Source organism: Chiloscyllium plagiosum, unplaced genomic scaffold (genome assembly GCF_037043375.1).
Source record: "Chiloscyllium plagiosum isolate Xiang-an unplaced genomic scaffold, Cpla_swu_hap1 HiC_scaffold_5, whole genome shotgun sequence".
NCBI lineage: Eukaryota > Metazoa > Chordata > Chondrichthyes > Orectolobiformes > Hemiscylliidae > Chiloscyllium > Chiloscyllium plagiosum.
In genome coordinates, this window is record NW_028270143.1 from 100047574 (window position 1) to 100074335 (window position 26762).

The window sequence follows — 26762 nt, forward strand, 5'->3', positions numbered from 1 at the left end:
GACCCTTCATTTAGTTTTACATGACTGTCAGGTCAAAAGCTTGGGAGGACCACGAGAAGGGCACAGCCAGCTACTAGGAGTCATAAGTGAGAGTTCGAGAAATGTGTGACACCGATTCCCTCCACACATACCTGTTTTTAATGTTGGTGTGCATCTTGGGAGTGGATCAAAAGTACTGGCTACTAGCCCTCATTGCTTACAACTTAATTTTGTTTCAAATTGTCAAACCTGACTCCTAAATACCTGCTCTCACTAACGGAGATAGGTCAACATGCAAACTAACAACTGGCTACTAACAGCTACATCAGCAATTTAAATTTTTTAAGAGGCTGTCAGCCTTGCCTTTACTGATGTAATCTGGTTGGTCCTCCAATTCTATTTTGATTTAACCCCTAGTCTCTCCTTCACGTTTTCATTCACTCAGGCATTGTCCTTTGTTGAGAAGGGCACTACTTAGTCCCTGGCCACTCGGGTGTTTCCTTTCTTCCTGGTGGTGGAACATGAACAAAGTTTTCTGTGCTTGTTGTTTCTTCACTATGTCCTATACCTACATGCACAAAGAGAAAAAAAGAAAAAAGGAAAAAAAATAAACAGGAGTCTCAAATAAGCACTACTGCTGTTTGAAAAAAAAAATATAAAATCAAGGAATTTAGAATCTCCTCAGTTTGGAAACAAATAGAAGAAAAAAACTATATAATCTGGTCGGTCAGATTTCCCAGCTGCTGAAGATGGCAAAGATTTCAGGGAGAAATTAACTACCTTTCAAGCACTGTTTGTGGGCCAAGAGAACTGGGAGAGATACGCCATTCCTGAACACCTGTCCTCTCCACCTGTGCCCCAGGTTTGCCCCCTCATTGGGGATCAAATCAAATATAACATCTGCTGGGAGTCAAGTATCAAAAGTCCTTCCTACCCACCAGGATCAGATCCATTATTGGAATCAGGAAATACCTTGTTATCTCTCTCTGGTATCATACCAATCCTGCAGTAATTCAGCTAACTGCTCTAGATCCATGTGTGCTTGGTTCACTGACTGTGACACGACTGCCATGCTTGGTGTCCGTACATGGATTATATTTCCAGTCTTCTGGCAGCTCTTTTTACTGTTTCCCATATTAACAACAGCCAGTAAGAGAATGTTTTTCTTTGTTTAAATGAGAACCTAAGTTAGAGAGTCATTCAGCATGGAAACAGAGCCATTGGTCCGATTCGGGCAGCACGATGGCACAGTGGTTAGCACTGCTGCCTCACAGCACCAGAGACCCGGATTCAATTCCCACCTCGGGTGACTGTGTGGAGTTTGCACATTCTCCCGGTGCCTGCGTGGGTTTCCTCTGGGTGCTCCGGTTTCCTCCCACAATCCAAAAATGTGCAGGTTAGGTGAATTGGCCATGTTAAATTGCCTATAGTGTTAGGTGAAGGGGTAAATGTAGGGGAATGGGTCTGGGTGGGTTGCGCTCCGGCGGGTCGGTGTGGACTTGTTGGGCCAAAGGGCCTGTTTCCACACTGTAAGCAATCTAATCTAAGTAATCTAATCTAATCTAATATTACCTGTCAGGTGGATTGACCTCCTGGGAACCTGTCAAGTACCAAAGTTGCAAACTGGGACCTTTGAGAATCCATAGAATTTGTAGGAACATGGAACTATGGTCCATTCCCCTCCTCCCTCCCCCACCTGACTAACCCAGCACTGTCATATTTAGAAGTGGTAGAGACAAGTGTAAGCGCAACATTTAGAAGACATTTGGACAGGTACGTGAAGATGAAAGATTTAGATGGATATGGGCCAAATACAGGCAAATGGGATGAGTTCAGTTTGGGAAACATGATCCGCATGGATGAGAGAAAGTGAGGACTGCAGATGTTGGAGATCAGAGTCGAAAAGTGTGGCACTGGAAAAGCTCAGCAGGTCAGGCAGCATCCGAGGAGCAGGAAAATTGACGTTTCAGGCATAAACTCTTCAACGAATCAGGCCAACGGATCTGTTTCTGTGCTGAATGACTCTCTAACTTAGGTTCTCATTTAAACAAAGAAAAACATTGTCTTACTGGCTGTTGTTAATATGGGAAACAGTAAAAGGAGCTGCCAGAAGACTGGAAATATAATCCATGTGCAGATCCAAACATGGCAGTCGTGTCACAGTCAGTGCACCTAGCACACATGGGTCAAAATATTTCCTGTATACCAAATCCACATAAGGTGAAATTCAGAAACAATGTGTGAAAGTATCTTCCCTTTGTCTCATAATGGTGCTAACTAAAATCAATTTGGCCACATTCAATTTAATTGAAAGAGTTCATGAGTCTGTGCTTCAGACATGCCCATAATTATTGCAGATTTCTTCCAGGTTACTAACCTTAAGGTGAGCATTGACAGTGGCTAAACTAGAAAATTCCCACCAGGAGTGGCTTTCAGACGCTAAAGTCAAATCATGAGATATTGAAGGCAAATATGGCAAAATATTTAATCCTTCTGGACTAAAATCTCTCATTTTGACCACCACATAAAAGATCTCTAAAAGTCTAAAATCATGATCCTGAAGTAACAGTCACTCAGTAATGAAAGTTGCTTGTGATTTCAATTTCCAGTCTGCCAGTTGGCGCTGAACTGATGGTGAGAATGAAGGCTGAGGAATCCAAAACCATTATTGAATTTACAGTTCCCCACTGGGTTATCATGGAACAGCATTAGTAGCTGTCAAGGACATGAGTTGGCTGAGGCTTTCACGTCCCACTGTCCCTGCTGGAGGAGGCGGAAGGGGTTAGAAGGTAAGAAGTTAAAGCTGAAAAGTTATATTTTTATATTGAAAAAACATTGGAGCTGTAAGGATAGAAATGTCAGTGATTGGCAGTGTTAATGGAACATCGGGGCCTGTGTGAATTAAGCAGAGGTGGAACCCATGTGGATTAAAACAACAATGATTTACATTTCCAGTGTTGGTAGCCAGCAGGATGTTATGTCATTTGGGCAATACTGTTATACAGTTGTATTTGAAAGACTGATGCAGACAGAGAATTTGCTACGAGTAACACCCAGTGTAGGAGGAAATCATACATGTGCGCAAGATATGTCTTTTACATATAAGTAATTTGGTTTACTGATAGCAAGTGAAGAACAAATCAACAACTTAAATACTGCCTTTAATGTAGTAAAAACATCTAAAGCACTTTAAAATGAACTTAATCTCAATGGATGCCAATGTTTTTACATAATTTTAACATTAAAATACATGTTATTATGAATATACTTCTCTGTCCAATTACAAATGAATAATTGTTAAAACACTGGTCCTTGTAATTAGATTGCACTTCTGTCCCTGTAGATAATTCACAACTGGGATAAAGTTTGACTTTCGGTAGGAAACTATCATTCAACAGACCACACCATGCTGTCCAACCTTGACCTAGTTTTAAGATTTATAATGAGATTATAATTTGTTCTAAATAAACCACTCAGCAAGTTTCTTTGAAGTTTTCCTGAAAGCGCACATGAACAATGAATCTTCTTCAAAGTTTTTTTTATATACAGTCTGGCTCAGTAAATCTTTTCTGACAGTGGGGGATTGCTGCTTGTATCAAATCTCCATAAGGTCAGTCTCACCTTTCTGTTGCTGCTGTGCAGATCGATGAAATATTGCTCATTAACTTGGAAAAAAAAAAGAAATATTCTTGTGCATTTTCTGAGGTGCAGGATAGCACAATGAAAGGAAGGAAAGGTTAGATATGTCAGAATATGACAATGCTAATGGACTACATAGACTTGCTCTCTCCACAGATGCTGCCAGACCTGCTGAGCTTTTCCAGCAATTTCTATTTTTGTTTCTGATTTCCAGAATCTGCAGTTCTTTTGGGGTTTTTTTCAGACATGTAAAGGGTGTTTCTTTTTTAACAAATAGACCACCTGAAAGTGTTTAATTGCCAATGAGGCACTTTTGCAATGCTGTCACTGCTGTAATATAGGAAACACAGCAGCTAATTTGTGCACATCAAGTTCAAAAAAGTCTGAGATTACAAACAACTTAATTTGTGTTTCAATATTATAAGTTTTGATTACATTTGTTAAAGTTTCAATTATTTAGTGTAATATTAATTTTAGTTTGGAAGAAGACTTGTAGCTCGGGTGCTCGTTGTTGTGGTTCTGTTTGCCGAGCTGGGAATTTGTGTTGCAGACGTTTCATCCCCTGTCTAGGTGACATCCTCAGTGCTTGGGAGCCTCCTGTGAAGCGCTTCTGTGATCTTTCCTCCGGCATTTGTAGTGATTTGTACCTGCCGCTTCCGGTTGTCAGTTCCAGCTGTCCGCTGCAGTGGCCGGTATACTGGGTCCAGGTCGATGTGCGTATTGATTGAATCTGTGGATGAGTGCCATGCCTCTAGGATACTATTATAGGACAAGCCAAACAGAGAACAGCCAGGGAATTCCTCGAGGCATGGCACTCATCTACAAATTCAATCAATACGCACGTCGATCTGGACCCAATATACCGGCCACTGCAGCAGACAGCTGGAACTGACAACCGGAAGCGGCAGATTCAAATGACTATAAATGCCGGAGGAAACATCACAGAAGCGCTTCACAGTAGGCTCCCAAGCACTGAGGATGTCACCTAGACAGGGGACGAAACGTCTGCAACACAAATTAATTTTAGGCACACAGTAGAAATTGTGGCTGTGAATTTACCACCCCTTTGCGGATGGGCAGAGAGGCCTCGGAAAATGGTGGCAGAAAGCATCAGGAGGGAATTGTGAATTCTTCATCCAGCTGGGTCCCCCATCGAGGAGCCAACTAAGCCAGCAAGTGACCTCGTGTCATCCACACCTCTCCTCCATTGGCATCTTAGCTGCAACATGAGGGGCACCATGACATGGCCCTCCTAGTAACGCTCTGTGAATGGTGGCCTTCCTTTATGACTGCTGTGTTCCACGCCTTCCCACAGCAATGGCTGGTCCCACATCTATGGCATTGTAAGTCTACCTCGCCCCAGCATGGTTAAAAGCTGAACTTAACCAGGCTTCGATGCCAGCTCAGCCATTACTGGGAGCACTGCAAAGGCTGCCTGACCCCAGATTTTGGATTGAACCGGAAACATTATGGAGGAAGTGGCTGGGGTCAGTTGGAGTGGAAGGAGAGAGTGGGTTACCTCCACCATTTGTCAGGAATTCTTGCTGCACTTCTTTACTTTGTGCTTCCAGTAAATTGCAGCCCAGTATCCCAAAGCAGCCAGCTCAGGGGCAGCTTCTGCTTTCAGTCCTAGCGGCAGGGCTAACCTTTGATAAGATTCAGGCCTGTTAGTGTTTTAGCTGCGAAAGAATCTTAGAAAATACAACAGCGGGCTGGAAATTTGCCAAAATCATTATCCTTCTGATGTCGAAGTGGCACAATGGAGTCTGCTCCTCTTTCATCACGACTGAAGCACGTGGTTGGGGCATATCAAGTGTTACAAACAGATGACAAACCAACTTTAATATATACAGAAGTGTTACAACGCAGGTTGAGGGATATTTGGCTCATCATGCCTGCACAGACTCTTTAAATGACCATCATTACCTTGTCATAGAGTTATAGCCACACAGCATAGAAACATACCCTTCAGCCCAACTCATTTATGTCGACCAGGTTTTCTGACAGAATTGTCCCATTTACCTGTGTTGGGCCCATCTTCCTTGAGATCTTCCCAATCCAATTGCTCATTTAAATGTATTTAAACATTGTAATTTTTTTAGATTAGATTACTTACAGTGCGGAAACAGGCCCTTCGGCCCAACAATCCACACCGACCCGCCGAAGCCCATCCCCCTACATTTATCCCTTCACCTAACACCACGGGCAATTTAGCATGGCCAATTCACCTAACCTGCACATTTTTGGACTGTGGGAGGAAACCAGATCACCCGGAGGAAACCCACGCAGACATGGGAGAGTGTGCAAACTCCACACAGTTAGTCGCCTGAGGCAGGAATTGAACCCAGGTCTCTGGTGCTGCGAGCAGCAGTGCTAACCACTGTGCCACCGTGTTGCCCATGAAATTGCATCCACCTCTACCACTTCTTCATTCCATAACACAGCCTCTCTGTGTGAAAAAGTTGCCCCTCAGGTCCCTTTAAAATCTTTCCCCTCACACCTTAAACCTATGCCCTCTAGTTTTGGACAGAACCTAGGAAAAGAACTTTGTTATTCATTCTATCTATGCCCCTCATGATTTTATAAACTTCTATAAGATTACCTCTCAGCCTCCAATGCTCCAGGGAAAAAAGTCCCAGCCTATCCATGCTCTCCTTATAACAGCAACATGTTTGTAAATCTTTTTTGTATTCTTTTCAGTTTATTAACATTCTTCCTCTAGCAGGACAGCCAGAATTGTATGCAGTATTCCAAAATTGGCCATTCCAATGTCCTGTTGTAACATATCATCCTAACTCTATACTCAATGCCCTGTCTGATTAAGGCAAATATGCCAAATGTCTTCATCACCACCCTGTCTATCTGTGACTTTCACTTTCAAGGAACTATGTATTTGCACCCATCATCTCTTTGTTCAACCATACTTCCCAGAGGAGAAAGTGAGGTCTGCAGATGTTGGAGATCAAAGTTGAAACTTTATTGCTGGAACAGCACAGCAGGTCAGGCAGCATCCAGGGAACAGGAGATTCGACGTTTCGGGCACAGGCCCTTCTTCAGGAATGAGCAGAGAGTGTTCAGCAGGAGAAGATAAAAGGTAGGGAGGAGGGACTTGGAGGAGGGGCGTTGGAAATGTGATAGGTGGAAAGAGGTCAAGGTGAGGGTGATAGGTCGGAGTAGGATGGAGGCGGAGAGGTCAAGAAGAAGACTGCAGGTCAGGAAGGCGGTGCCGGGCTGGAGGGATCCGGCTGAGACAAGGTGGGGGGAGGGGGGATGAAGAAACTGGTGAAGTCCAAGTTCATCCCCTGCGGTTGGAGGGTTCCCAGTCGGAAGATAAGACGCTCCTCCTCCGACCGTCGGGTTGTTGTGGTTTGGCGGTGGATGAGTCCAATGACCTGCATATCCTCGGTGGAGTGGGAGGGGGAGTTGAAATGCTGTGCTACAGGTTGGTTGGGTTGGTTCGTCCGGGTGGCCCAGAGGTGCTCTCTGAATCGCTCCGCAAGTAGGCGGCCTGTCTCCCCAATATAGAGGAGGCCACACCGGCTGCAGCGGATGCAGTAGATGATGTGGGTGGAGGTGCAGGTGAATCTGTGGCGGATATGGAAGTTTCCTTTGGGGCCTTGGAGAGAAGTGAGGGGGGAGGTGTGGGCGCAAGTGTTGCACCTCCTGCGGTTGCAAGGGAAGGTGCCGGGAGTGGAGGTTGGGTCGGTGGGGGGTGTGGATCTGACAAGGGAGTCGCGGAGGGAGTGGTCTCTACGGAAAGCTGATAGGGGAGGGGAGGGAAATATATCCTTGGTGCTGGGGTCTGTTTGGAGGTGGCGGAAGTGACGGCGGATGATGCGCTGTACATGGAGATTGGTGGGGTGATAGGTGAGGACCAGTGGGGTTCTGTCCTGGTGGCGGTTGGAGGGGCGGGGCTCAAGGGCGGAGGAGCGGGAAGTGGAGGAGATGCGGTGGAGGGCACCGTCGACCACGTCGGGGGGGAAATTGCGGTCCTTGAAGAAGGAGGCCATCTGTGTTGTACGTATTTTGAACTGGTCCTCCTGGGAGCAGATGCAGCGGAGATGAAGGAATTGGGAGAATGGGATGGCGTTTTTACAGGGGGCAGGATGGGAGGAGGTGTAGTCCAGGTAGCTGTGGGAGTCGGTTGGTTTGCAGTAGATGTCCGTGTTGATTCGGTCGCCTGAGATAGAAACAGAAAGGTCTAGGAAGGGGAGGGAGGAGTCCGAGACTGTCCAGGTGAATTTGAGGTTGGGGTGGAAGGTGTTAGTGTAGTGGATGAACTGTTCAACCTCCTCGTGGGAGCACGAGGTAGCGCCGATACAGTCATCAATGTAGCGAAGGAAAAGATGGGGGGTGGGGCCAGTGTAGTTGCGGAAGATGGATTGTTCCACATACCCTACGAAGAGGCAGGCATAGCTGGGGCCCATGCGGGTGCCCATGGCTACTCCTTTTGTTTGGAGAAAGTGGGAGGATTGGAAAGAAAAGTTGTTCAGGGTGAGGACCAGTTCGGTCAGTCGAAGGAGGGTGTCGGTGGAAGGGTACTGGGTGGTACGGCGGGAAAGGAAGAAGCGGAGTGCTTTGAGTCCATCGTGATGGGGGATGGAGGTGTACAGGGACTGGATGTCCCTGTACACCTCCATCCCCCATACTTCCCAGACCCCTACCAATAAGTGTATAAGTCTACCCTTGCTTGTCTTCCCAAAATGCAACAACTCACACTTAAATAAATTAAACTCCAGCTACCATTCCTTAGCCCATTAGCCCAGTTGATCAAGGTACCATTTTTCTACCTACCTCAATGGTCACAACGTTTACAACAACCTCTGACTGCTCATGCTCCTCTTTCAGGATTTGCTGCAACTGCTCCAAAACATCCTTGATCCTGGCACCCGGGAGACAACACACCATCTTGGAGTCTTGCTCACAGCCTCAGAACCTCTGTGTGTGCCCCTGACTATAGAGTCCTGTATCACAGTTGCTTGCTTGGATTTTGCCATACCCTGCTTTATAGCAGAGCTAGTTGTGGTGCCAAAGACCTGGCTGTTACTGCTATTTTCCCTTGAGAAGCTATTTCCCCCCTAACAGTATCAAACTGAATAATTTGTTTGAGAGAGGGATAGCCACAGGAGACACTTGCACTACCTGCCTACCTTTTCTGGCTGTCACCCATCTGCTTGACTGTACCTTTGGTGTGACTGTCTCCCTGAAGGGACTGTTTATCAGACTCTCTGCCTTGTGTATGCTCCTCATTGCTTCCAACTGCCACTCCAACTGATCCATGTGGTCTGAGAGGAGATGCAGGAAGACACACTTGTTGCAGACATAGTCCCTTACCCACAGTTTTGTATTTAAGAATGCTTAAGAATACTCTTCAGCTCCTATACTTAGCATTCGGCGTTCCCAGTATTTGCACACTGTTGCCAGATATATTCTATCCTTGCGACAAAAACCAGAGACCTGCGGATGCTCAAAGTCTGAATCAAAACCAGAAATTGCTGAAGGAACTCAGCAGGGCTGACAGCATCCGTGGAGAGAAAGCAGAGTCAATGTTTTGAGAACGTGGTTCAGCAGAAGTATCACCAGACCTGAAACATTACTCTGTTTTCTCTCCACAGAAGTTTTAAAAAAATACAACACTGGTTATAGTCCAACAAGTTTATTTGGAAGTACAAGCTTTCTGAGGACTGTTCTTTCATCTGGTAACTAGTGGGGCAGGATAATAATTTACAGCAAAAGATCACATTGCCACGCAATTAAAACAATACATTGAACAAACCTGGATTGCTGTTCCGTCTTTCATCTTTTAGAATGGTGTGCAGGTTTTGGTTCATTAATATGTAAATCACAGAACTACTTTTAAGTCACATTCTTGAGATAACTTAAGGTGTTATAAAAGAAGGTGACATTTCAGCTTAGATAATGTTTTAAAGATGTGAGGTTAGAGTCTGTCTGTATCCTAATCTTGATTCAGACTGGTCCTATTTCCAAAGTAGGAATTTATAAAATGTTACATGGATTGACTGCCTGCAGATTGCACACTTCTTGAGCAAAAATAGAATGTATCTGCAAATATAATTCTGCAAATGTAAATTCACCCCATAGATGTGTGTGTGTGTTTGTATGTGAGGGAAAGAGAGAGTGCGTGTGTGTGCATGTGAGTGTGTGTGTGAGAGAGAGTATGTTTACGTGTGTGCATGCTTGGTAAAGCGTGTGCATGAGTGTGACAGACTATAAGCCTGTGAGAGGGTATAAGTGTTGGGGGTGTATATGTGTGTGTCTGAGACAGAGCATGTGTATGAGACAGGGTCTGCGTGACTGTGTGAATATGTAACAGTGTGTATGTATGTGAGAGAGCGTGTATAGTGTAGTGTAGTGTGGTCACCTGTAGTGTGACATTAACCCAAGGTCCCGGTTGAGGCCATCCTCATGGGTACCGAACTTCCCTACCAGCCTCAGCCCGGCCACTCTGCATTGTTGCATATCCCGAAGTCCATCTTGGAGGGTGGTCACCCGAAGATCTGAGGCCAAATGTCCCCGACCACTGGCCAGACCTTCTGAGTTTTTCCAGCAATTTCTAGTTTTGTATCATTACCTTGTGCGTTTTCCCCATGCATGTTATTTTGTTATTTTGATTCAAATACTCATCCAGTGCCCTTTTGAATGCCTCAATTGAACCACCCTCCACCGCATATTCAGGCATTGGATTCAACATTCTGACCACTGGTTGAGAGAAGATGTTTTTTTTCTCACTTCACCTTTGCTTTTGTTGTAGAACACTTCAAGTATATATCTGTATATATATTTAGTAACTGTTTTAAAAGCACATTGAACAGCCCAACAAAGATGGCTGATACAATCATGTGATTAGATTTAGTAGTAACATCTTCAGAACAGAGAATATAGAACTGTGCAGCACAGGAATGGACCATGTCAGTCCATGATGTTGTGCCGAATTAAACTAGTCCTTTCCATCTGTCATTGGTCCATATCCCCCCATTTCCTGCATATGCATGTGCTTTTCCAAAAGTCTCTTAAATGCCCCTATTGTATCTGCCTCCACCCCTACCCCTGGCAGCTCACTCTACATTCCTTCAACTCTCTGTGTAAAACATTTGCCCCTCTGGTCTCCTTTGAACTTTCTCTCTCTCCTCTTAAATGCATGCTTGCTAGTTTTCAACATTTCAACTCTGGGAAAAGGATTCTGACTGTCAACCCTATCTATGCATTTCATAATTGTATGGACTTCCATCAAATCTCAACTCAGCCTCCACCATTCCAGAGAAAACAACCTGAGTTTTTCTAGCTTCTCCTTAGAGATGATTCCCTCAAATCCAGGCAGTATGCAGCCAGATTCTAGAAAGCAAAGGCAGCTAGACAATCAGCGTCTCAAGGCACTGGAATATTAGCTACTGGTTATTAATTTCTGCAAAGGTGAAGGGCCTTCAAGAGAAAAAAGAAGCAAACCTATATAATAGAATAACCTTTGAGATGGTCTGACGATAACTGTTTCCCCACCGGTGACCAACAAGTCTTTGTCACATGAGCCCCAAAGTGCTGAAATCAGCTGTCCTTTAATCACATAATTTTAAAACAGCAATCAGTTAAGATGTCAACATTGCTTTATATATGAAAAGCGTGGTGCTGGAAGAGCACTGCAGGTCAGGCAGCGTCTGAGGAGCAGGATAGTCGACGTTTCAGGCAACAGCATCCTCGAATGCTGCCTGACCAGCTGTGCTTTTCCAGCACCACACTCTCAACTCTAATCTCCAGCATCTGCAGTCTTCACTTTCACTTGATTATGTCAAAACTCTAGGCTACAAAGCTAAAAGCTTTAGGCCTGTGAAAAGTAACGAATAAGCTTTGATTGTGCTGCGCAAGTATTCCATTTCCTTTTGTCCAAACAGTGAAGCAGAAGTTGTACATTATTCTTCAGAAGACACTTTGAAGAAACTTTCTGCATCTTCTGAGGTGCTGGTTAGCCAATCAACCACACACATGCAGGGAATCCAGACTGTGGTGTACAGCTTTGGACTTTTGGATTCCATCATAAAAGCAAAGGCATTGATAAACTGATATCCTTTATTTGTTTTCATTTAATTTGTGACTCATTGAATGATCCCTTTATCCTTTTTGATTTTATCTCTCCTGCTTTGTATTTGTGAGTATGGTATTTTTTGCAAACTATTCCCAATCCCTGCACCACTGTCCCACTCTTCCCCACACACTTTTAATTAAGTTAAAAATCACACAACACCAGATTATAGTCCAACAGTTTTAATTGGAAGCACTTGCTATTGGAGCGCTGCTCCTTCATCTGGTGGTTCAATTGTAAGACACAGAATTTATAGCAAAAGTTCACAGTGTGATGTAAGTGAAATTACATACTGAAAAATTACCTTGATTGATTGTTAAGGCTCTCATCTGTTAGAATGACCGTGATAGTTTCACTTCTTTCATATGTAAATCACAAAACTTTTAAAAAAGTAACATTTTCAGGTTAACTGTAACAATTGGTGTCAGCCCAGATAAGATGTTGAAGGTGTTAGCATCCTGTGTTCTGTTGACTGTGTCATAATGTTTAGACTGATTCTGATCTAAGAAATGAGCTAACAGAGTCATACATGGATTCCTGCAGTTTTTGAGCAAAGTACAATGTAACTCTGCAAGTACAAATTCACCCCACAAACATATATGTGTATGTGCGCGTGTAACTGGGGTGGGGGGTTGTGAATGTCTGTGAGAGACAGTGTATGTGTGTGTGTGTGAGAGTGTAAAGGGGTCTAAGTCTGTGAGAGGGTGCATGTGGGAGTGTGTGTTTTTCTGGGTTGGGGGGTTGTGAGTGTCTGTGCGAGAGAGTGTATATGTGTGTGTGAGTGTAAAGGGGTCTAAGAATGCGAGAGAGTACATGTGTGAGTGCAGGTGTGTGTGTCTGTAGGAGTGTGTATGACTAGTTGTGTGCGTGTCTGTGTATAGGTGTGTGTGTGTGTGTGTAGTGCAATGGTGGTCACCTGTAGTGTGACATGAACCCAAGGTCCCGGTTGAGGCCCTCCCTATGTGCTGATAGCTAAGTTCGGTGTCCACAGAGTCATAGAGATGTACAGCATGGAAACAGACCCTTCGGTCCAACCTGTCCATGCCGACCAGATATCTCAACCCAATCTAGTTCCACCTGCCAGCACCCGGCCCATATCCCTCCAAACTCTTCCTATTCATATACCCATCGAAATGCCTCTTAAATGTTGCAATTATACCAGCCTCCACCACTTCATCTGGCAGCTCATTCCATACACATACCACCCTGCACGTGAAAAAGTTGCCCCTTTTATATCTTTCCCCTCTCACCCTAAACCTATGCCCTCTAGTTCTGGACTCCCCCACCCCATGCCCCTCATAATTTTGTAAACCTCTATAAGGTCATCCCTCAACCTCCACCGCTCCAGCGAAAACAGCCCCAGCCTACTCAACCATTCCCTATTGCTCAAATCCTCCAACCCTGGCAACATCCTTGTAAATCTTTTCTGAACCCTTTCAAGTTTCACAACATCTTTCCAAGAGAAAGGAGACCAGAATTGCACGCAATATTCCAAAAGTGGCCGAACCAATGTTTTGTACAAGCGCAACATGACCTCCCAACTCCTATACTCAATACTCTGACCAATAAAGGAAAGCATACCAAATGCCTTCTTCACTATCCTATCTACCTGTGACTCCACTTTCAAGGAGCTATGAACCTGCACTCTTTGTTCAGCCACACTCCCTAGGATCTTACCATTAAGTGTTTTAGTCCTGCTAAGATTTGCAGCACCTCATATTTATCTGAATTAAACTCCATCTGCCACTTCTCTGCCCATTGGCCCATCTGGTCAAGATCCTGTTGTAATCTGAGGTAACCCTCTTCGCTGTCCACTACACCTCCAATTTTGGTGACATCTGCAAACTTACTAACTGTACCTGTTATGCTTGCATCCAAATCATTTATGTAAATGACAAAAAGTAGAGGACCCATCGTTGAGGCACTCCACTGGTCACAGGCCTCCAGTCTGAAATAAATCCCTCCACCACCACCCTCTGTTTTTCACCTTTGAGCCAATTCTGCTAGTTCTCCCTGTTTTCCGTGAAATCTAACCTTGCTAATCAGTATCCCATGGGGAACCTTGTCGAAGGCCCTACTGAAGTCCATATAGATCACATCTACTGCTCTGCCCTCATCAATACTCTTTGTTATTTCTTAAAAAAACTCAATCAAATTTGTGAGACATGATTTCCCACTGGGAGGGCCTCAAACAGGACCTTGGGTTCATGTCACACTACAGGTGACCACCATTGCACTATATACACTCACACACAAGCACACTCCTACACACAGACACGTACACAGACATTCACACGCACTCCTACAGACACACCCACTTCCACACTCAATCATGCATTCTCTCACAGATTTAGAACCTTTTACACTCACACACACATACACTCTCTCTCACAGATACTCACAACCCCCCACCCCAGACACACACAAACACACACATATACACTCTCTCGCACACTCACAACCCCCCACCCCAGACAGACAAACAGACAGACAAACAAACATGCACACACACACACAGATAAAAACCCACATGCACACATACACGCATATGTTTGTGGGGTGAATTTGTACTTGCAGAGTTACATTGTACTTTGCTCAAAAACTGCAGGAATCCATGTATGACTGTTAGCTCATTTCTTAGATCAGAATCAGTCTCAACATTATGACACAGTCAACATAACACAGGATGCTAACACCTTCAACATCTTATCTGGGCTGACACCAATTGTTACAGTTAACCTGAAAATGTAACTTTTAAAAAAATGTTTTGTGATTTACATATGAAAGAAGTGAAACTACCATGGTCATTCTAACAGATGAGAGACTTAACAATCAAGGTAATTTTTCAATATATAATTTCAGTTACCTCACACTGTGAACTTTTGCTATAAATTCTGTGCCTTACAATTGTGTCCTCCACAACCACCTGATGAAGGAGCGATGCTCCGAAAGCTAGTGCTTCCGATTAAACCTGTTGGACTATAACCTGGTGTTGTGTGATTTTTAACCCCAGTCCAACACCAGCATCTCCAAATCATGACTTTTAATTAACTGTGTCCTCTATCCAGAAATGGAACATTCTCAAAATTTCATTGTACTCAACATTGTATAATTGATCTTAGCAATTTGCGAAATAAACTCCCTTTACATAATTTTGAAGCATTAAGTATTGAGTTTAAAGAAAGGATGCATTATTTGAAATGTATTTAAGAGAGTTATAAAATATAGAATAGACTAACACTTGCTTATAGACAAAACAATGAATAAATCTAAAGCCATTGGCATCAGGCTGATAGGTTCTGAGAAGTATTTGAGTCGTTTAAATTGGTAGTTGCTCTTTGGAGACTGCCAAGGTAAGCCTCTGTATTGTGAGATGATGGCTTACACCTTGGTGACCAGCCTGGGTTAACTACTGATTGGTATGGATCAGAAAACCCACCCTGGCAGTCTTTGCATGGGTTGAGAAAGTGACTTGCAGCCCTTTGTTTTCACAGGACCTTCGTCTTGGCCAGCTAAGCTTTGTTGTTTTATCTCCTCACTTCCAATGACCTTTCCAGGGAGTTGGCATACATCATTGACTTTCCTGATGAAGGGCTTTTGCCCGAAACGTCGATTTTGCCTGTCCTCGGATGCTGCCTGAATTGTTGTGCTCTTCCAGCACCACTGATCCAGAATCTGGTTTCCAGCATCTGCAGTCATTGTTTTTACCTTGTTTATACATCATTGACTGTCTCCCAATGTGTTAATGAGCGCAGTCTTTTTTTTAATCTCAATCTCAGGTATCCTAAAATCAGAATTATGAGGTCCAACATGTAGTGACCATACAGAAGGTCTTTCTGTAGGGTATACAGTGATCATCTGTCACTGTGTGGCTGAATAAGGACAGATATCATTAATCTAGCCGCAAGTATATGCTGACAGAATTGGCATGCTCCAGGACTTCTGAGTTGGTGACCTAGTCCTGCCAAGAGATAGTGAGAATACATTAGCAATAGCAAAGGCGAAAACTGTTCAACACTTGCTGCTGCCTGGTGTATATTATCCAGGTCTCACAACTCTATTTGTGTAGTGATTATAACAAAGTCAGCCAGCTGGACCTTATGGAATATGAGTTTTCTGATTAGGGCCATTAATTCAGTCCAATCAGGGAGCCCTGGCTGACATGAAAAGGTTGACTGTCAGAAATACTGACACTCTAGAGCCTTACTTTTTATGAGGAGAAAATGAGGACTGCAGATGCTAGAGATCAGAGTCAAAAAAGTGTGGTGCTGGAAAAGCACAGCCGGTCAAGCAGCATCCAGGCGAATCGATGCTTCAAGCATAAGCTCTTCATCAGAAATGTCAACTGATGACGTACTTATACTTGAAACGTTGACTCTCCTGCTCCCCGGATGCTACTTGACCAGCTGTGCTTTTCCAGCACCATACTTTTTGACTTTTATTTTTTAATGAGGCAGTACCATAATTAAGCACAACTCATGCCTAAGTAATAGGTGACTTGGTGACGAGATACTGGCCTTTGTAGAGTTATTTCAACAGGAGTGTGATGTGGAAGTAGGCATGGTAGAGTTACAACTTGGTGTTTTCAGTCGGTGTTGCTTTTCCACACTCACTTACTCTACCCGCGTGTAACAGTTGTAACTTTTACAACAGTCTTATTTCAACATCAAGTGACAGATTTCTGGTGATTGCAGAGCCTCGATTTGTGCAACTATTAACAGTCTCCTTTGTCACATTGTTAATGTTGATAGATGACATACAGCAACATCCTGGACCATGATATTTCACTTCCTGTTACTGATGGTTAAAATAATCTTTCCAGACATGAGGGAACCTGTCCCATGTTTGTGAAGATATTCCTCGGTATGGAATTCTGGCGTAGTATCATCAGCATATGTGTGATGATGATCTTGATCATCTTTGTCTAGGATCTCAGGTGAGGAAAGCTTTCTGTCAATTCGGATACAGAAGTAGCCATTCTCTTTTGATAATGTGAATATATATGACAGCAGTAAGTAAAGGAATATGACAAAATGTATAGATGGCAGAACACAATCTTGTTTGACCTCACTGTGGATCTCAAAGTGGTCCGACATTGCCACATTTCAACAAAGACAACATTTAGTGGTCTCCTTTGTACATGGCACTGGTCTTGCAGCAACTGGAGGGGTGATGTCAATTGTACACCTTCCAGTTCTGAAATCACATAGGGATTCCAAGCAGAAGCATTCAGTCAAGGCATCTGATTTGTGGGAGTCTCTTAAAGACCAGTTGATTAGAATGCTGGGAAGGCATGGTCATAGAACATAGAACATAGAAAAGTACATGACACAACAGGCCCTTTGGCTCATGATGTTGTGCCGAGGGTTAATCCTAATGTAAAATAAATTAACTTAACCTACGTACCCCTCGGCTCACTGCTATCCATGTGCATGTCCAGCAGTCACTTAAATGTCCCCAATGACTCTACTTCCACCACCATCGCTGGCAACGCATTCCATGTATTCACAACTCTCTGCATAAAGAACCTTCTCTGATATCCCCTCTATACCTTTCTTATAATATCTTAAAACTATGACCTCCTCATACCAGTCAATCCTGCCCTGGGGAAAAGTCTCTGGCTATTGACTCTGTCCATTCCTCTCATTATCTTGTATATCTCGAACAGGTCACCTCTCTTCCTCCTTCTCTCCAGAGAGAAAAGTCTGAGTTTATTCAACCTCTCTACATAAGGCAAGCCCTCCAGTTCAGGCAGCATTCTGGTAAACCTTCTTTGCACCCTCTCCAAAGCCTCTGTATCTTTCCTATAGTATGATCTTGTAAAAATGAAGGACAGGAATGGCAGGGATGGGGAACCTTGCATGACAGGGGAAATTATCAGCTTAGTCAAAAAAAAAATGAAATATCACTAAGGTCTAGGCAACAATAAACAGATAAAAGCATTGAAGAATATGGAGAAAGTAGGAAGGAGCTCAAATGGTGAGTTAGCAGGGCTAAAAGAGATACTAAATGTCCTTGGCCAGTAGGGTTAAAGAGAATCCCAAGACATTTTATACATATATTAGGAGCAAAAAGGTGGCGAGGGAAGAGGAGGCCTACTCAGGGATAAAGGAGGGAGTATATGTGTGGAGCCGGAGGAAATCAGTGAGATCCTTAATGAGTACTTTACATTGGTATTCACTAAAGAGAGGGATATAAGGGATGTTGAGTTTAGGGAAAGGTGTGTGAATACTCTCAGGCAGAAGATTGGAGAAATGCCAAAGTTGTTCCTTTATTTAAGAAAGGAAAGAGAGATAATCTAGGTAATTATAGACCAGTGAGCCTGATGTCAGTGATGGGGAAGCTGTTGGAGAAGATGCTGAGAGACAGGACTTATTTACATTTGGAAACGAATGGACTTGTTAGTGATAGGCAGTATGGGTTTGTGTGGGAAAGGTCATGTTTGACCAACTTGATTGAGGTTTTTGAGGAGATGACCAGAATGATTGATAGGAGAAGGGCAGAGGATGATGTCTCCATGAACTTGAGTAAGGCATCTGATAAGGTATCTCATTACAGGCTGGTACAAAAGGTACAGTCTCATGGGATCTGAGGGTGTGCTGGCGAGATGGATATAGAATTGGCTTGGTCTTAGAAGCCAGAGAGTAGCAGTGGAAAGATGTTTTTCAGAATGAAGATCAGTAACTAGTGGTATTTCGGAGTGATCAGTGCTGGGACCAAAGCTGTTTGTGATCTATGTAAATGATCTGGAAGAAATGTAGGCAATCTGATTCATTAGTTTGCAGATGACACCAAATTGGTGGAGTTGCAGATAGTGAAGAGGATTGTCAAATGATACAGCAGAATATAGATTGCAGATTTTAGCAGAGAAATGGCAGATAGATTTTAATCTGGACAAATGCGAGGTGGTGCATTTTAGAAGATTAAATTCAAGTGTGGATTATACGATTAACGGCAGAACTCTTAGGAGCATTGACATAGTAAGGGACCTGGGTGTACAGATCCCCAGATCCCTGAAAGTAGCAGCAAAAGTCAATAAGATGGTCAAAAAGGCATACATACAAATTATGCTTAGTTTAAATCTACACAACCACCCCCCATTAAACCCCGCCCCCCACAGACTACTGTTACAGGGCCTTCCTCTTACATATCTACATTCTAATTTTAACAGCAGATAGGTTTTGTAACAGGAATTTTATCATGTATCGCAATGCATTCAGATTGATGCAAGCATTTCAAACTTGCACTCTTTGAGCAGGCTGCAAATATGTCCAGCCACCTGCAGCTACTTTGTGAGGTGCCAACACAATCTAGTGATATGAGTGACCTCACAAGTAACATGATGCACACACCCTCATTTATTGTTTTCTAAAGCAGCAGAAACCTACTGATGAGAGTTGTATTTTAAAGGGGAGCATCTGCTCGACATCATACACTATGCACACTATATGTTTAGCTGAAACAATTGTATAAGGGAAATACCATGAGAACACTATGAGTAAAGAGGAAGGTGTGCCCATTGGGATTATCCATGGCTCCCTTGAGGTTAGCTGTTGCTTTCGACATTTCTTGGGATAAGAACCAAGGGAGACTTTCAGAAGGAACAAAACATGATGGCACTCCTATGGTAATGGTTAAGTACAAGCCATTAAGAGAGGAAAGCAGAAAAGCTATCAGTCAAATGAGTTGCGATAAAAATCCAAAATGGCCTAAATGGAGATAGTTATAAATACAGCTTCCCTCCCAATGATTCTATTTCAACATTTTGCAACTGATGCTTAGAGGAAGGCCCATCATTTCATGAGGAACTTTGCTGTCTGTGCACCATGAGAATAGTTAGCCAACAAATCTATTGACTGATTAAGAGGATTTGGAGATGGAAGTTGGCACTCAATGGGCCCTTCAATACTCTTGTCAGTTGACTTACACTGCTATTCAGTGTGATCCTGATTTTCAGCATCGGTAGAAATTCTCACGAGAACAGTGACTTCCTATGATATTATGAATAGCACCAACTTAAAGAAGGTGGATTTTGACAGTGTAGAATTTGTCCATTCTGATAAATAGCAAGATGTTGGTTTAATGAGCAAAATAATTCCTTCTCCCGAACGCCACCACCTCCCCCCATCCCCACCCCCCACCGCCCCTCCACCCCCGACACCTAGGCGTCAATGTTACCTCTGAGTAATGTTTGACCAATTGAGTAATGCAGTCAGTTGAAAACTTGCCCACTCATGGACAGTGACATAGTCCATTTTGAGTCTTGAGACTTGATTCATTCTATGATCCAACAGGGAGAGGACTGCTGGAAACCCATGTGTGCTGGAAACCGCCTGTCAACACTGGGTGGGTGTGAGAATTGGCTCCAGAGCCTGCTGTCAGTGAGCTGGATGGGTGTTCTTACTCACAGGAAGACAGTTTCCGATGCAGGGGAATTTCCTAATGGGCCTCTGTACACAGGCTAATGTTTTTTTGTTATAAAGCAGAGCAAAAGCTTTGGATGTAAATAAGCCCATGTGCTTGTAACAAAAAGAAGAAATTGTATTCTTTTCATTCTTACTGCATCTGTGGTGTCCATCAATGCATTTTTTCAACCAAGAGTGAGATGCAGTATGGGTGCAAATCAATTGAGCAATTTGAATGCTCCCTATGCTCATTAGATGTACTTGTTCAAAGTCAGAGTTGCAGACAATGTCACTCTGTAGGGAAATACAGAAAGAAAATTCGCCATGAGAGAAATAATTAGTTAATCTTTTTTTCAACAAGTTGGTTTATTGATGAATGTTGGCCAGAATGCCAATATGCTGTTCTGGAAATAGTATTGCAAGATACATAGAAACATAGAAGGTGGGAGCAGGCTGTTCGATGCTTCAAGTCTGCTCTGTCATTCAATATGGTCATGGCTGATCATTGAACTCAATACCCTTGGCCTCCCTCCCCATATATCCCTTGATCCTTTTAGCCATAATAGCAAGATCTGCCTCCTTCTTCAAAACACATAATAATTTGTTTGCAACTACTTTCTGCGGTATTGGATTTTAACGGTTTGCCATTCTTTGATGAAGAAATTGCTCCTCATCTCAGTCCTCAAAGGTTTACCCCTTATCTTTACACTATGGCCCCTGGTTATGAACCCAGCATCAGAAACTTCCTTCCTGCATCTATGTGACTAGTCCCATTGAAATTTCATGGGTTTCTAAACACCAGTGAATGTAATTCTAACTGACTCAAACTCTCTTCATACATCTGTCATGTCATCCCAGGATTCAGCCTGATAAATCATCACTGTACTCCCTCTATAGTAAGAAAACCTTTAGAAAAGCAGTTAAAAATGCACACAATATTCCAGCTGTGACCTCACCAATGTCCTGTAAATTAGCAGCAAGACATCATTGTTCCTGCACTCAAATCCTTTCGCTGTGCAGGCCAATTACAGCTCATCTTCTTTACTTATACCTGATAGCATGAGGGGTGGCAATGGCCCAGTGGTATTGTTGCTAGACTATTAATCTAGAGAGCCTGATAATGTTCTGGGGACCCAGGTTCAAATCCCACTACTGCAGATGGTGTAATTTGAACTCAGTTAAATCTGGGAATAATGGTGTAATGATGATCATAAATCCATTGCCAATTGTTGGAAAACCCCACCTGGTTCACTAATGTCCTTTAGGGAAGGAATCTGCTGTCCTTTACCTCATTTGGCCTATATGTAACTCCAGGCACATAGCAATGTGATTGACTCTTAACTGCCCTCTGGGCAATTAGGGATGGGCAAAAAAATACTGGCTTGGCCAGCGATGCCTCATCCCGTGAATGAGTTAAAACAATGACTGGTGTATGAGGACACTGAAGACTCATTGATCAATGCTACCTCTTAATTTATAGCCATTCAAATAATAATCTGCCATCTTATTTTTGCTACCAAAAACTTCACATTTATCCACATTATACAGCATCAGTGATGCATTTGCCCACTGACTCAGTCTGTTCAAATAACACTGCAACATCTTTACATCTTCCTCACAGGTCACCCTTCCACCCAGCTTTGTGTCAACTGCAAATTTTGAGGTAATGCATAAGAACATGTAGGCCATTCAATAAGATCATAGCTGATTTTTTTTGGACTCAACTTATATACTCACCATAACCTTTTATTTCTTTACTATTGAAAAATCGACCTATCTTTGCCTTAAAAATATACAACAAGATAGCCTCAACTGCTTGACCTGGCAGGGAATTCCACAGATTCACAACCCTTCAGGAGAAAAGATTCCTCCTCGGCTCAGTCCTAAGTGTGCTCCCTCATTTAAATCATCAAGATATTAATATACTAGTTCTAGTACTGATCCTTCCAGTACCCCATTAGTCACCGCCAACTCCTTATTTTCTGTCTGCTAACCAATTTTCCATCCATCTCAATATATTACCCCCAATCCAATGCACTTCATTTTGCACATTCATCTCTATATGTGACTTGGTTAAAAACCAAATAAGTCCAAATAAACCACATCCACTGGCTCCCCCAATCAATAGTTACATCCTCAAAGAATTCCAGTAGATTCATCAAGCACAACTATGCTTTCATAAGTCCATGCCGATTATGTCAGATTCAGGCACAGATTTTTTAGTGCTCTTTTATAAATTCCCTAATCATGAACTCTAGCACCTTTCCTACTACTGACAACAGATTCACTGGTCCATATTTGTCTGTTTTGTCTCTCCTTCTTCTTTTTCAATAGTGAGGTTACATGAGCTACCCTCCAAACTGTAGGAACTGTTCCACAGTCTATGGAATTTTGGAAAATGACAATCAAAACAACCACTTTTTTGAGAGTCACTTCCTTAAGTGCTCTGGGATGGAGATCTTTTACATGCAGACCAAAAGTTGGTTTAAGTCTTCTCCAAACAATATCACCTCTAAAAATGTGAGATTCAATGTGTGCTGCCTTGAGGTATCAATTTGCATTATGTGCTCAGTTCTGGAATGGGTCTGTGAATCCACAACTCTGATGTAGAAGACAGAGTTCTTCTATTGAGCCAAGTTAACACATTAGACTTGTACAGCATAGAAATAGATCCATCAGCCCACCATGTCCATGCCGACCAACAAACACCAAGCTGTACTAATCCTATTTACCTGCACTTGGTCCATAGCCAAGTATGCTCCAGCATTTTAAGTGTTAATTAGACCTCTCAAAATGCATCACCTCACATTTCCAGCATTAAATTTCATTTGCCATTGTTCTGCTTAATTTACAGCTGATCAATATCAGACTGTAGCCTGAGACCTTCTGCCTCCCTGTAAATAACACCAATTTTTCATCATCTACAAACTTACTAATTAGACTTTCTACTCACATCCATTAATGTACATGACAAATAGCAAGGCTCCAATTTTGGATCCAGTGTGCCAAATTTCCTTGGATTCCATGAGCTCTTGACATTTGGACCAGCCTTCTATTTGGACCTTGTCATACACCTTACCAAAGTCCATGTAAGACAGCTCTATCCTCAACAATATAGTTAGTCAACTTTTCAAAAACTTCAAATAAATAGTCAGACAGGATCTCCCACTACTAAATCCATGCTGACTATCCCTGATCAATTGCTGCCTCTCCAAATATTGATTTGTCCAGTCCATCAGAATTTTTTTCCAATCATTTCCCTACCACAGATATCAGACTATCTGATCTGCAATTGCCTGGCCTATTCTTGCTGCCTTTCTTGAATAAAGGAACCACATTAGCTATCCTCCAATCACCTGGCAATTCATCTGTGACCAGTGAAGTATTGAATATCTCTGCTGGGCCCCAGCAATCTCCTCCCTTGCCTCCCATAGCTACCAGGGATAAATTTCATCAGGCCTCGGGGATTTATGCACCTACGTGGCTGCTGAAACATTTAATACCTCCTCCTTATTAATCTTAACAAGTTCTGGAACATCAGCATCCCAATTTATATCCTTGGCTACAATGTCTTTCTCCTCAGTGAATACAGATGAGCAGTAATCATTTAAGACCTCACCCACATCCACTGGCTCCATGCAGAGGTTGCCCTTTCCATTTCTAATGGGTCCTAGTCTTTCCCTGGTTATCCTCTTGCTTTTAATATATCTATAAAATGTCTTGGGATTTTTATAAATGACTTAGATGCTGGCATAGGTGGATGGGTTAGTACATTTGTAGATGACACTAAAGTCATTGGAGTAGTGAACAGTTTGGAAGAATGTTGCAGGTTGCAGGGAGATTTGGATAAACTGCAGAATTGGGCTGAGAGCTGGCAAATGGAATTCAATGCAGATAAATATGACGTGATTCACTTTGGGAAGAATAACAGGAAGGCAGAATACTGGATCAATGGAAAGATTCTTGGTAGTGTGAATGTGCAGAGGGATCTTGTATCCATGTATAGATCCTTGAAAGTTGCCACCCAGGTTGATAGTGCTATTAAGAAGGCATACGGTGTGTTAGGTTTTATTGGTAGAGGGATTGAGTTCTGGAGCTGTATCTATACAAAACACTAATGCGGCCGCACTTGGAATATTGTGTACAGCTCTGGTCACCCCATTACAGGAAGGATGCAGAAGCATTGCAAAAGGTGCAGAGAAGATTTACCAGGATGTTGCCTGGTCTGAAGGGAAGGTATTATGAGGAAAGGCTGAGAGACTTGGGTCTGTTCACATTGGAAAGAAGAAGGCTAAGAGGGGATTTGATCGAGACATACAGGATGATCAGAGGATTAGATAGGGTAGACAGTGGAAGTCTTTTTCCTAGGATCATGATGTCAGCTTGCACGAGAGGTGATAGATTTAAGACAGATGTCAGAGGCAGGTTCTTTACTCAGAGAGTGGTAAGGGCGTGGAATGCCTGCCTGCCAATGTAGTTAACTCAGCCACATTAGGGAGATTTAAACAATCCTTGGATAAGCACAGGGATGATGATGGGATAGTGTGGGGGGATGGACTTAGATTAGTTCACAGGTCAGCACAACTTTGAGGGCCAAAGGGTCTATTCTGAGCTGTATTGTTTGATGTTCTATGTTCTATTTTCCTTGATCCCACATGCCAAAGATATTTTGTGGCCACTTTTTGCCTTCCTGAATTCCTTTTTAAACAAAACCCTGCATTCTCTATACTTTAAAGGTCTTGCCCTGTTTTTAATGTACTGTACCTGACAAATGCTTCCTTCTTTTTCTTTACCAAACACTTCATACCCTTTGACATCTCAGGTTCCCTGGGATTGCTGCCCTGCCCTTCTGTCTTAGTGGAACACTCTGGCCCTGAATTCTCACTATGCTACATTTAAAAGGCTCCCATTTTCCAAATATGAGACTTACCAGCAAATTGCAAGATCCTGTCTCATGATGTTGAAATTGGACTTCCCCCAATTTCAGTACTTAACTTCTGCTTTAGCCTCGCCTCTTCCCATTATGACTTTTAAACCTACAGTTACAGTCCCTATCCCTAAAATACTCACTCATTGAAACTTCAACCAGTTGGCCAGCTCCATTCCCAAGGATTAGGCCTAACACTGTCCCAGGATAATAGGACCATCTATAACTGGCACAAAAAACTCTCCTGATGCACTTTGAAAGTTACACCCATCCTCATCATTTCACACTAAGACAATCCCAGTTAATGTTAGCAAAATTGAGATCCCCTACAACAATAACCCTGTTTTTCTCATACCTCTTATGATTTGTTTTCACATCTGCTGCTCTATCACCCATTGACTGGTGGGAGGCTTGTATATAATACCAGCAAGGTGACCATCACTTTTTTATTTCTAAGCTCTACCCAGATTGCTTAATTTGAAGACCCATTTAAGAAGTCCTCCCTTATCACTGCAGTGACAGTTTCCTTTATCAACAATATAATGCCTCCAACCCTCTTACCTCCACCCTCTCCCCGTTGTACTCAAAACCTCTCCACACGGAATGTTGAGCTGCCAGTCCTGTCCTTCCTTCAACCATGTCTGAGTGATATCAAAAATATCACATTCTCACCTGCTGATCAATGCTTTAAGTTCACGCACCTTACCAGTCAAGTTGCTTATATTAAAATAGATACAATTTAGATTTCTGGATGTCCCATGTGTCTTTTCCTGCTTATGGCTTCTCCACCTACTCGGTGCCCTCTCATTCCTTCTATATCTGATTGGATCTTTCTCCCAAACTTGCATCTACTCTGTGGCCCTGTCAAATTAGTTTAAAATTTCCCAGCAAGGATATGGGCAACATTCCAGTTGAGGTGAAACCTGTCCAGCTTGAACAGGTCCCACCTACCCAGAATCTATCCCAATAATCTGAAAATCTGAAGCCCTCCTTCCTACAACATTCCATTAGCATTCATCTGACCTATCTTCCTACTTTTATACTCAGGAATAATGGCACTGAAAAGCAATCCAAAGCTATCAACTTTAGTAGTCATCCTCTTTAATCTACTGCCTAACTCTCTAAATTCGTCCTACCCATGCCATTGGTATCTACATATACCACAACTGCGGGCTGTTCGCCCTTCTTCTTCAGAATGCCCTGCAGCCACTCTGAGACATTTTTGACCCTGGCGCCAGGGAGGCAACATGCCATTCGAGAGTCTCATTTGCTGCCACAGAACTGCCTGTCTGTTCCCCTTAGAGTTGAGTTCTCTGTCGCTAAATCTCTCCCAGTCTGTTTCCTCCCCACCTGTGCAACAGGGCCAACCATCATGCCACAGACTTGGCTGTTGCTGCTATCCCCTTAGAGGCAACCCCCAACAGTATCCAAAATGATATATCTGTTTGAGAGGGGAATGGCCACAGGGGACTCCTGCACTACCTGCCCAACACAGAGTGGATGTAAATTCTGCCTGTGTTGCCCTTGCCTGTGTTTATAATGGTATCGTGCTTTGGGCATATTGACTGAAAAATGGCACTTCCAACAATCTCAAAGTACGCAGCAAAAAGGATATCAAGGAATTAATGCTTGCTATAAATTTATTCATACCCTCACCTCACTTCTGACAAACACTCTATAGCTAGTAAGCACATTTCACACTGTGGTATTAACCAAAACT

At 43.0% G+C, this 26762-nt stretch overlaps 1 long non-coding RNA gene across 1 annotated transcript in view; it reads right to left on the bottom strand.

The window, feature by feature from the left end:
- Nucleotides 1-246: 246 nt before the first annotated feature.
- The window catches only part of LOC148149996 (uncharacterized), a 248949-nt gene continuing 222433 nt past the window's right edge, over nucleotides 247-26762 (bottom strand). The window contains exons 2-3 of the long non-coding RNA XR_015757131.1: nucleotides 20271-20409; nucleotides 247-547 (exon numbers count right to left, since the gene is read on the bottom strand). This is a non-coding gene — a long non-coding RNA (uncharacterized LOC148149996). The remainder of the gene's footprint in view (nucleotides 548-20270; nucleotides 20410-26762) is intronic.